Consider the following 13,166-nt stretch of genomic DNA (forward strand, 5'->3'; position numbering starts at 1 on the left):
AGCCCAAAGTGACTACGAAAACCAGTGATATAAGAAGGGAAAGACAGATTAGTGGGATAGAAGATCAGAGATATTTGATATTATGACTACACATTAGTGATTGAGGGTTGCCACAGCTGGAAACCTGATTCACAAGTACATCTTGTCACTGAAAGTCAAGAAATGTGGTAATGGCAGGCAGAGAAACTGACAGAGATAGCAGTATGCATGCACTGTGTGTGAATATTTCCATAGCCCACCAACGCTTACCTGTGGTTTTATTAAACTAAGCTTTCTATGTTAACTTCCTGGTTTTCCATTATTAACTAACTCTTATTGCCCCAAGGATATCCTAGCTTTTAGGTTTCCAACCATTTATTGATCTTACCCTTTAACTTGCTGTTTCTAATATAATACAAGACTTTTGGCATCACTTTCCCCATCTGAAAGATAGCTCTACCAGCTCTGACCACAACTGACACCATCATGTCTGTTTGGAAAAGAAGTGAACTATTCCCCTTGCTGGGATCAGGACAGCAGTAAGAGTGGTAAGGAGATTGAGAAATAACTTTTAGGTTGTCACAGGGAGAAGAGGAATCTCCCTGCTTTTCTAGAGTCACATTTTAGAGAAGAGAATACCTTCTACGCTAATCCAAACAAAGAGCCTGTTTTGGCTTGAATTATTTCAGTTATGAAGACTCATTGTTTTGCAAAATGGTGATTTTCATTCCCAAGTTCCATTGATTATAGAATTTCTTCATTGTTTTGTCTTCTTCAATGTTTTACAGTTTTCAGTGTACAGATCTTTCACCTCTTTGGTTACATTTATTCTCAAGTATTTTTTGCTAGGCTATAGTAAACAAGATTGTTTCCTTGATTTATTTTTCAGATAATTCATTACTAACATATAGAAACACTACGGATTATTTCCAGTATTTTGAATTAAACTCCAACGAACTTCCCAAGCAACTCAGAAGAAACATCTCTTTTGTGCAACAATCCTTTATATGACTGAAGAACACCAGCCTACTTTGCCTTCTTTTTTCTGCATCAGATGATCCTCAGGTCTACAGGATGTTCTGCATGTGATGAGATTCCAGCACTTGGACATAACTTAGATGATTGGCTTGTCAGAAACAGTATGAACCAGAAAGGTAAGAGCATGATTCATACAGTTCTAAGTGCTTTTAATGTCAATTACCTCACCTTACACTTGAAGCAGTCCTATGAGGTAGGTACATTTATGATTCCCATGTTATACATAAGGACAATATAAAACACAGAGGTCAATAATTTGCCTAAGACACATAACCAGTAAGCAGTGGAAGCAGACACTCAGTGGCTAGTCTGTCTGCAGCGCTCCTGCTACTCACTACCACTCCACTCCGCCACCTCTGCTCTAGCAAACCCATGGCTCGTTGGTGTCAGTCCAGACAAGACTCAGTCCTTCTAGGTCCCAGTCCAGCGCGTTTTTCCTCCATATCACATTATCTTGAGTGCAGATAAAATGTCCTTGGGAGGAAAAAGAGGGAGCTTAGGGAGAGAGAAGTAGGAGGAATAGAGTTCCCACATCTAAATCCCAGAAGAACTATTGAGCTTTTGCTTCTGTCACTAAAAATAACCGTCCCTATTTGTAAGTTCAGTTAGAAAAATAAACATTGGCAAAGACATCAAAAAGTCTTACTCTAGAAAAGACTCTGGGATTCTCCCTAATTCCCACACCTCAGGCACCAGTGAAAACAAAGCTCAGTGAAGTCTTCTCCTTGAAGCCAGAAGGAAGCAATCACCTCCAGCCACGGGGCCTTGTCACCTGAGGCTGTTCAAATGGTGAAAATTCAGTGGTGAAAGCTTCCTTTATTTATTGTTTTCCTTCTCAAACTCTTCCAAAATATCTAAGAGGAGAGAACACTTCTAAACTGATTTTATGGGGCCAGCATTACCCTTATACCAAAGCCAGTTAAAATGATAAGAAAACTACAGGCTAATATCCCTGATGAATATAGATGAAAAAATCCTCAACAAAATACTAGTGAAACAAATTCAGCAGCATATTAAAAGGACCATACACCATGACCAAGTGAGCTTTATCCCTGGGATGCAAGGATGATACAACATTCACAAAGCAATGGATGTGATACACCACATTAACAGACTGAAGGATGAAAATCACATGATCATCTCAACAGATGCAGAAAAGGCATTTGACAAAATCCTTCACCCTTTCGTAATAAAAAGTCTCAACAAACTAGGAATAGAAGAAAAACACCTCAACACAATAAAAGCCATATATGACAAGCCCAAAGCTAGAATCATTCTTAATTTGTGAAAAACTGAAATATTTTTCTCTAACATCAGAAAACAGGATGAGGATGCCCACTCTTACCACTTTTATTCAACGTAGTATTTAAAGTTGTAGCCAGAAAATTTGGCATGAAAAAGAAATAAAAAGCATCCAAATCAGAAAGGAAAAAGTAAAATTGTCCCTATTTGCAACAGATACTCAACACCACTAATCATCAGAGAAAGGCACATAAACACCCTAATGAGATATCACCTCATATCTGTTAGGACAGCTATTATTTAAAAAATTCAAAAGATAACAATGGTGATGATGTAGATTAATTGAAATGCTTGTACAATGTTGACAGGAATGTAAACTGGTGCGACCGCTATGGAAAACTGTATGGAAGTTCTTTAAAAAATTAAAAATAGAACTACCATATGATCCCACAATCATACTACTGGGTATATAGCCAAAAGAATTGACATCAGGATCTCAAAGAGATATTAACAATCCCATGTTCCTTGTGCTTTATTCACAATAGCTGAGATATGGAAACAACCTGAATGTCCCTCAGTGGATGAATAAAGAAAACGTGGCATATATGTACAATGGAATACTGTTCGGCCTTGAAAAAAGAAAAAAGAAGAAGAAAATCCTGCCATATGTGACAATATGGATGAACCTGTAGGATTTTATGCTAAGCGAAATAAGCCAGTCACAGAAGGACAAATAATGCATGATCACATTTATATGAGGTTTTCTAAAATAGTAAAATTCACAGGAGCCGAGAGTACAATGGTGATTGCCAGAGGCTGTTGGGACAAAAGAAAGGGGAATTTTGTTCAACAGGTAGAAAGTTTCAGTTATGAAAGATGAATAAGTTCTAGAAATCTGCTGTACAACATTGTGCCTATATTTAACAGTACTGTATTGTACACTTACAATTTTGTTGAGAGGGAAGATCTCATGTTAAATGTTCTTATTACAATAAAAAAAAACAAAGAATATTCACTACGTATCAGAGACCTCACTGGAAATTTACCTGACAGTGTGTTCTCAGTCACATGATTCTTCAGTGTTACAATCTGGTAAGTGGAATTTGTGACATCAGCCTGCCCTTATATCTCCCCCAACAAGTTAGAGCTGGAGACGCCCATAAATTTGAGTCAGTTTCCCTGGGTGCCAATTGGAGACTTCAGGAAGAACATTCGCCTTATAGTCACTTGGGGTTTAGGAACTCTGGCAGTAGAGCAGCACTTCTCAAACTTTCACATACACGTAATCACCTGGAGTTCTTGTTAAAAATCAGATTCTGATCCAGTGACTCTGAGGTGGAGCCAGGGGTTGGTTCTCATTTCCAACAAACTCTCAGGCGGTGCTTCTGGATCCAGCTCTGGGTTGGGAGGCACTAGACCACTGGACTTTGAACCCTTGTGTCCATCAAGTGCTGGGCTAGCTGCATAAGAGTCTTTTGGGAAAACATATCAAATACAATTGCCTAGGCTCTTCTTCCCCAGGGACACATATTGAATAAGCCTGCAATGGGGCCTTGGAATTTGCATTTTAATGGCCACCTCATGTTATTCTGATGCACAGCTATGTTTGAGAATTATGGCTCTAAAGCAAAGCTCTCCAAGAAAGAAGTACATACCTAGGTATACAAGATGATCCAGTGAGTTGAAGAATGAAAATAATATAGTAGTTATTTGGGGTATTTTTTTCTAAGAAAGAAACTAATCTTTACTGGTATTTGGCATTTCTTTTTTTTTTTTTTCTAAGAAAGAAAGAAACTAATCTTTACTGATATTTAGATTGACAATAGTGCCTTCACTGAGTTCTCAAATTAGCTCAACACAAGTTCCGGAAACTACACAAGATAATCTCCAGAATCAAAAAGAGTTCAGCAAACACACAGGGGTTGCCATGGTACCTCCACTGCTTGATTGCCATTTATGTGCTACAGGTTTTCATCAATGTAGTTTATTTTATAAAAGCAAGACCTTTAGAATATGCAACTTAACAAAATAGGGAGTGAGTATGAAAATGTCTGGTACCACATAGAAGTTTCTTGTTTAATTCATGACGAAGTAGCAAAAAAGTTGTTGGATTTAAAAATGAGTTGTCCATTTCCTTTTACAAAATGATAATTGTTCCCAAAGTATAAATCTCAAATGCATGATGCTGAGTGAAAGAATGCTACATACTGTATAATTCCACTTACATGGCAGTCTGGAAAAGGGAAACTATATGGATCGAGAACAGATTAGTGGTTGCCAGGGGACAGGGTAGGGAGAGTGTTCGGCTACACAGAAGCATGAGCATATTTTGAGGGGCTGGGCGGCGGGGAGGGTGCGGGGGGTGCAAGAGTAATGAAACCATTCTACATCTAGATTGTGATGGCTGTGTGACTTTTTGCATTTGTCAAAGCTCCTAGGGCTATACACTAATGAGTATGAATTTTATAGCAAGTTACACCCTAAAAACATTCACTTAAAAAAAAAGTAAGTTTTGCTGAACAAAAAGAAAATTTCTACCACTTTTCATGCAGTATATTTTTCAGCTATAATAGGTATAAAACTAAAAACTGAAAATAAACTAAACTTAGAACCAGATCTTCATATCACTGTGTCTCAAAGTATTAAGCCAATATCTTTTTTTAAAAAAAAAAGCATACTTAATCACATTATTCTCATTAAAATTTTGATAATTAATAATTTTCAGAACTAAATGGTTTATACTGTTAAAAATAACATTATTTTATTTATTATTTTAAATAATTTTGACTTTTATTTTAGATTCGGGGGTACATGCGCAGGTTTGTCACATGGATGTATTGCATGACACTGAGGTTTGGGGTATGAATGATCATGTCATCCAATGAGCACAGTACCCAACAGGTAGTTTTCAGTCCTTGCCCCCCTCCTTCCCTTCCCTTTAGAATTCCTCAGTGTCTATTGTTCCTATCTTTACGTCCGTGTGTACTCAAAGTTTAGCTCCCACTTATAATCGAGAATATGAGGTATTTGGTTTTCTGTTCTGTGTTAATTTGCTTAGGATAATGGCCTCCAGCTGCATCCATCTTACTGCTAAGAACACGATTTGGGGTTTTTTATGGCTGTGTAGTATTCCATGGTCAAATTTTTGTTTCATCTTATTTCATTCTTTTAAAATTCTACTTTCATTCATTTATAATACAGTAGTACATATATATAATTTATGACTAAAAATACATATGTATTTGGAAAGGCATGCTAAAAATGATTTTACTGCTGAGATGATAAACAGAAAACGTTGGAGGTCACTTTTCTAGAAAATAACTTCAAAATTTAATGTATGTATGAACTACCTAGGGATCTTGTTAAAATATAAAGTCTGATGCAGCAGGAAGTCTCTCACCAGACCAAATGCCAGCACCTTGATCTTGGACTTTCCAGTCTCCAGGACTGTGAGAAATAAATTTATGTTCTTTATAAATTAAAGAAAAAATACAAAGTCTGATTTAGAAAGTATGGGTGGGGTCTGAGATCTTGCATTTCTAATAAGATGATTAATCTAATAAGTTGAAATAATTTGTTTTGGTTTAAACTAATTACCAAGTCAATTCAGTCTAATGCCTTCTGGGTTCACTCATAGGCTAGGCCTAGGGTTAAAATGATAATTAGTGTGATGCCAATGCACCTGGCCCTAAGACTATACTTTGAGTAGCAGGACTCAGACCACAGTAGCCCGAAGACATCTATTCAGCTATTACAGAGACTAACAACTTCTGCATTTGATTCAGCAGACTCAGTTTTCCCTCTTTGGGTTTGGGAGACATGAATTCTTATCAGTCAATAGACCAGCTCTCTTAGCATCTTCCCATGGAGCAAATGATTCCCATTCCCATGCTCATAAAAGCTGATTGTACTTAGGTCACTGCTTATCCACCAGTGTGGGTTTCCTTAGAAGGAAGGACACATTGTCTAATAATAGCAGTGCCTTATATTTACACATGGTTTATAATTAACCAAATGTCAACTCATATCAGCCTCACAATGACCTTTGGAGGTAGAACAAAGCAGATGTATTATAAACCCATTTGCAAGTGCTATATGACAGAAGCAAGCACAGTGCTTTCAGAGTTGGAGTAATCAGGCAAAGCTTTAAGAAGAAAGTACCATGGAGTCTGAAGATCAAGAACGGGTAAGGTTTTTAGATGAGAGGGGGGATATAACATTCCAAGAAGAGAGGATGGATTCAAGCACACTGTAGATATGTATTGAGCTACTACTCTAAAGCCCAATGAAATCAGCAGGAGTAAAGATGTTCTAACTTTATTCTGTGGGAAGCAGATGCCATTAAAAATTTTTAATTCAGGGACTAATGTGATCAGGTTTACCATGAAAGCATTTGAGTTTGATGTAGGCAAGACTGGTGAAGATGAGTCCAGCCAGGGGGCTATTGCAGAGGAAGAAGTAAAAAATGATGAAGGCACAAACTGAGGCAATAACAGTGGAAGGGACAAAAATATTTAAGGACTTCGTTTCTAATTGGATGTAGAGTGTAACAGAGAGAACGCTGACAGTTGAAGCCATAAAAAAAAAAATAAGCTTTTATATCTCAAGGCCCATAAACAAGTGCATGTCCTTTGACCTAGTTGGGCCTCACCTGGTATTTTAGACAAAGGAAATTAATTCCCCAAAGGCAACATTTTTTTCTACACTTCCCATAACTATGTTTATTACAGCATTATTTATAAGAGTAAAAATTTGGGAACAATCTAAATGTCCATAATATAGAATGATTACATAAATTATTGTGCAAAAAGATTATAATGATAAGATTACATTAAAAAATTGAAGGATACTTTTAAAAAGACATAAATAGATATATTTTCTGATGGGAAGAATTAATGCTCTAACAATATCAATTTTTCTCAAATTAATATATAAATATAATGTAATGCCAAAAAAAGATTTTGAATTGAACAAATTGACCCTAAAATTTTATGAAAAAATAAATATAGTGGACTTATCAAGACAATTTCAAAAGGAAAGTGACAGTGTGCTTTGCACTAACAGGTATTGTACTATTTTTACAGTTACAGTAAACAAAACTGTATATTTTTGGCATATGAATAGGCATCTCAAAGAAACAGAGTAGTGTCCCAAATCCATATAAATATACATCAAAATGTAACACATGATATGTGACACTAGAAATCAGTGGAGAAATTATGAATTTTTCTATAAGGGGTAAAATTAAAAATAAAATTCAGGAGAAAATTAACTGTCTACCTTATATAACAATTAAAGATCTATTTAAAAAAAAAACAATTTAACAGTGTTAGTTGCAAAGAAGCAATACAAAAAACCCAAAAGCTGTAATAGAAAATAATTGACAGATTTGAGTACATGAAAATTAAAAACTTTTGTGCAATGGAACAGTCCATAAACAATATCAAAGGAAGTCTGACAGGCGCAAATGTTTGCTATACATTGAACAAAGTGTTAGTATGTTTAATAATAAAAGAGATGCCAAAAATTAGTTTTAAAAAATATGGAGGCAGGGCGCGGTGGCTCATGCCTGTAATCCCAGCACTTTGGGAGGCCAAGCTTGGTGGATCACGAGGTCAGGAGATAGAGACCATCCTGGCTAACACAGTGAAACCCTGTCTCTACTAAAAATACAAAAAATTAGCCTGGTGTGGTGGCAGGTGCCTGTAGTCCCAGCTACTCAGAAGGCTGAGGCAGGAGAATGGCGTGAACCTGGGAGGCGGAGCTTGCAGTGAGCCGAGATTGCACCACTGCACTCCAGCCTGGGCAACAGAGCAAGATTCCATCTCAGAAAAAAAAAAAAAAATATGGGCCAGGTGTGGTGGCTCACACCTGTAATCCCAGCACTTTGGGAGGCTGAGGTGGGTGAATCACGAGGTCAGGAGTTCAAGACCAGCCAGGCCAACATGGTGAAACCCTGTCTCTATTAAAAACACAAAAAAATAGCTGGGCGTAGTGGTGGGCGCCTGTAATCCCAGCTAATCAGGAGGCTGAGGCAGGAAAATTGCTTGAACCTGGAAGGTAGAGGTTGCAGTGAACCGAGATCATGCCGCTGCACTCCAGCTCAGGTGACAGTGCAAGACTCCGTCTCAAAAAAAAAAAAAAAAAAAGCATCTCAAAAGAAAAATAGTCATAAGATTGAACAGCCACGATGTAAGAGAAAAAGTCAAAATATAATAAGCACATGAACTCAACCTTGAAAGCAATCAGAACACTGTGAATGAGAACAACAATGAGCTATCTTATTTTGCTTATCAGACTAGCAAGATAAGATTGATAAAGTCCAGTGCTAGCAAAAATGTGAGTAAACGTCCTTGGTAAGAGTGGACACTCAAACATTTGTGGATAAAATTTGAAGGTATATATGAAAATTTAAAATGTTCCTACCCTGTGACTCAGTAATCTCATTTCTAGGGCTTTCTCCAACAACATATTTAGAGAACAATTTGGTAGCTATCTATCAAAATTTTAATGTTCATTCTCTTTGAGCCAACCAGGCCATTTTTTTTTAGTTTTTTATTTTATTTTATTTATCTATTTATCTATTTTTTTTTTGAGACATAGTCTCAATCTGTTGCCCATGCTGGAGTGCCATGGCACCATCTCAGCTCACTGCAACCTCTGCCTCCAAGGTTCAAGCGATCCTCTGGTCTCAGCCTCCCTAGCAGCTGGGACTACAGGTGCGCACCACCACGCCTGGCTAATTTTTGTATTGGGCAAGCTGGTGTCAAACTCCTGACCTCAGGTGATCCGCCTGCCTTGGCCTCCCAAAGTGTTGGGATTACAGGCAGGCGTGAGCCAACATGCCTGCCAACCAGGCCATTCTAAGTATCTATCCTAAGGTCCATGCAAAGACAATCCTAGCAGCACTTCTTACAATAAAAAGCTGGAATTACTAAAGACCTAACAATGGAAGAATGGTAGAATATATTACAAACTATGTAACCATTAAAAAAAAAATGGAGTAAATCTATACATAGTTACCTGGAATATGTGATTTCATTAAGCTTAAAAAAGTCACAGAAATTATTGCATTTTGAATTTCTAAAATATTTGCATATGCATACAGAGACATGACTATATACACATATAAAAAAGGAGGCAACCACCAATATGTCAATGGTGGTTACCTCCAAGCCGGGATTAGATGAAGGAAGGAGGATGTGTGATTTGGAAGTACTATATTTTACTGTATAGATAAAGATGTAGATTTCTTTTTAACAGTGCTAGGATTTGGGGTAGTTTTTTAATCTTTGGATATTTTTAGTAGTTTTCTTTTTTTTTCTAAAGAAAGAAACGTAGTATTCCCACATATGGACATGCCATTCTTCTGAGGACCCTTAAGTTGATCCCAGGAGGAGCCCTAGCTGCTGTTCCTTATTAGAGGCCCGTTTTCAGCAGGAAGTAGCCAGAAAGAGTCCTCGCCCAAAACCCCCTAACAGCAGTTAGTGTGATATCGCCACAGGGAGGAACGTGGTGTGAGTTATCAAGAAATTATTTTAGGCAGATAGAGAGGAAAAGGGGTCCTTGGGAAGTTTTCGTTTTTTAACGTATCTCCAGAAAAGTTTCTTGTAAAGCCCAGGGTTTTAGAGCCAGGCCGGCAACCTTTGATATGCAAATGTAGGCCATTAGAAACTGGGTTCACAAAACGCACCGATTCCAGGGGCCTTCTTGCCCTTGCCCCACATGTTCCTGGCAACATGGCTGCCCCCACATATCCCTACTTGTGTGGAACGTCACGGTGCCCCACATTTGCATATTAAAAGACTAGAGTGGGAGCGCCCCCTTTTTCATGGGCTACATGAATTACATGCCTAGTCAAACCAATCCCCTGAGCCCTAGGCAAATCAAACACCGCCTCCTCCAGCCTCTGCTTATATACCTGGCTGGTATCTGCAGCAAGTGGGGACTTACTCTTTCGGCTTTGGGGCGCCCCTCTCCGTCTGTCTCTGTACAGGGAAGCTTCTTTCTTCCTTCTTCCTTCTCCCTTTCCTTCTTGCCTATTAACCTCTCCACTCCTTAAAACCAAAAAAAAAAAAAAAAAAAGAAATGTGGTTCTCAAAGAAGACAAATGAAGCAGCAATGACAAAACGTTCCCTATTTGAGAAGGAGGAGAGAGAAAAGGAGCCACGGCAGAAACCGTTAGGTAACACGGGGTACCTTAAAATGGCGCCGTACCTTAAGATGGGGCCGGTTCCGGGCTCTTCTCCCCTCCTTGACCGGGCACTGTCTGAACCCGCCAAAGGAGGGCCAATCAGAAAGAAGCATCTCCCGCCTTCCCTTGGGCCCGCCCCTAGCCCAATCCACGTAGGCCCAAGGGATATAAAACCCAGCACACCAGCAGCCCTCTCTCTCTCCTCTTCCTTCCCCTCTCCTCTGTCTTCTCTTCCTTCTCCTCTCTCTGTTCTCTTCCTTCTCCGCTTGATACCTCCAATAAAGATCTCTTGACCGCGACCAGTGTAGTCTGGTCTCCGCCCGGCCCCTTTCAGAAACGAACAGAGGAATGCCACAGATAGAGGGGAGCCAGAGGACGGCAGAGGCCTGAAAGCCAAGGCATGAGAACTTAAAGAGGAGGAAGTGAATCGAAGCCCAATGCTGCAGACAGGCCTGGAGGGCCCTCCCAGAGAGCAGCCAGTGAGTGGTAGTGGTGAAAAACAGGTGCAAAGGAATTCAAGGGAGCCATTTTCCACCCTGCCTGTGCATTTTTGTAAAAACAGAGAAGTCAGAGCCCCATTCTAAACCTCCTGCATTAGAAGCTCTGCAAGTGACACCCAGACACAGTACATTTTAAACACTCAGGTGATTCTTGTTCACAGCCAAGCTTGAGAACCAGTGAGTTAAGGCACTGAGCGGGTAATAAGTCAGGAAAGCTGGTGTGTGTAAGTCATTCTTTCACTAAGTTTGGCAGGTAAAGAAATGAGTGAATTAAATTGTAAAGCCATCAAAAGGGTCAAAGGAGATGTGGGAAGTTGTACGTTGAGATAAAGAAGCCTGTGGGGCAGAAAAGATTAAATATGCAAGAAAGGTAGAGGAAAGGGGAAGGAAAAAAAGGAACTTGATGTTTCTAGACTTTGTTAGATGGCACACATTTTACATATGCCATCACCATTATTATTCCTTTGACTGGATTTTTGAGCCATATGTTACTGTGTCCAATTTACAGTGAGAAACCAAGAATAGCAGGGACCTAACCCTGTGCCAGTGCTGGGCTCTTCCTCTGCATCAGGCTGAGAACCAAGGTCTTAGAGGAAATAAACGGATGTGAGGCCCAGGACTCAGGTGGGGAGTCAGCTTGGAAAGAAGGACAAACATGTCTGCTAAGACAGAGATGCAGAAATTAACTAGAGGACATCAGTAAAGAAGCTGCGAAGCTGGAGCACATCAGTGCATAGAGAGAAGGAGATAGTAAAAGAACCACCGTGGGGCAGAAAGGGAAAATATAGCAGCTCACCGCGGATTTCATCATCTCAGGAAAGCTGGGGCAGGGTAACTCACTGACCATGAGTACCCGTGGCTTTGTGACAGTTCCCGTGTGCTACACAACAGAGCAGAAAGCCAGCCCCGCCCTTCTTACCAGTGAGGTATGGATTAGCCACGCAACGACCAGTCTGTAAGCCAAGAGTACAGACGAGACGAGCTGCCTGCGGCTGAGTGGGAACCACAAGGAGGAAAATCCAAGCCCCTGCCTTCTAAGAGCTGACAGTCTGGAGTTACCCTGAGTGATTTTCTATTTCACTAACTGTTAAAATAGTCTGATTAGAACAACTATTGCAGAACTGAGTGACCCTTTGCTTTGCAAAGATCATATAGAAATATTCTGCCACTGAGGATCTCATGTCGCCCAGTGGTTCTGAAAATAAATAGAAGTTGCGTACCTTCATGGACACCCATGAATGAAAGTAAATATACCCTAATCACAGGAAGCATGTGCGGTCTGCACGTGAAAGATGCATCTCCCATCAGCTAACAGAACCAGGTGGAGTCTATGTTTTAACAAGGACATGTTATTGATTGGGAAGCATTAGGTTATTATGCCTATGTAGTTGCTTCTGGGATTCCAGTCCAAAAGGATCACCAAAGCATCATGGGATTTTCAGTGGCTTCCTGTGGCTTGGCTAATGCCCACTGCTAACTGTGATTTCCCAGTTATTCCAGAGTGGCAGTCAAATCAAAGGGGAAAGCCTCATGTTTCAATAACTTTAAAAAAAAAAAAAAAAAAAAACGGCCAGGCGCGGTGGCTCACACCTGTAATCCCAGCACTTTGGGAGGCCGAGGTGGGCAGATCATGAGGTCAGGAAATCAAGACCATCCTGGCTAACACGGTGAAACCCCGTCTCTACTAAAAATACAAAAAACTAGCCGGACATGGTGGCACGTGCCTGTAATCCCACCTACTCAGGAGGCTGAAGCAGGATAATTGCTTGAATCCAGGAGGCAGAGGTTCCAGTGAGCCGAGATGGTGCCACTGCCATCCAGCCTGAGCGACAGAGCGAGACTCTGTCTCAAAAAACAAACAAACAAAAAAACTCAATAACCTTGGTTTAAAGTATTCCCTTGGTGGCCCTCTGGGTTGTGTAACAATCGGATGCATTAATTATTATGGCATCAAATGACACCAGCAACATACATAGTCAGAAATAACTATTTGATTCAGGCAGGTGCTATTATTTGTTTCAGTACTGTTAAATGTGGGGTTTTTGTTTTTGCAAGAGAAAAGGCGGTTGTGTGTGGTTTCAAGAAAAGTCAGAACAATATGCAGCCCATTAGAAAAGATAAATTCTTTATTTGTGGAAAACAACAGAAGTGGGGCTAATAAACACAGCACCCTGGAAGTTTGCACTCTGGGTATTAAAAAAAGAAAAGAAAGC

The 13,166-nt window shown here is 39.7% G+C and overlaps 1 long non-coding RNA gene across 1 annotated transcript in view; it reads right to left on the reverse strand.

Moving 5' to 3' along the window:
* The window catches only part of LOC134732814 (uncharacterized), a 159,692-nt gene extending 149,143 nt beyond the window's left edge, over window positions 1-10,549 (reverse strand). The window contains exons 1-2 of the long non-coding RNA XR_010116375.1: window positions 10,477-10,549; window positions 10,213-10,316 (exon numbers count right to left, since the gene is read on the reverse strand). This is a non-coding gene — a long non-coding RNA (uncharacterized lncRNA). The remainder of the gene's footprint in view (window positions 1-10,212; window positions 10,317-10,476) is intronic.
* Between the last annotated feature and the right edge of the window lie 2,617 nt (window positions 10,550-13,166).

Source organism: Symphalangus syndactylus, chromosome 16 (assembly GCF_028878055.3).
Source record: "Symphalangus syndactylus isolate Jambi chromosome 16, NHGRI_mSymSyn1-v2.1_pri, whole genome shotgun sequence".
Taxonomy (NCBI): domain Eukaryota; kingdom Metazoa; phylum Chordata; class Mammalia; order Primates; family Hylobatidae; genus Symphalangus; species Symphalangus syndactylus.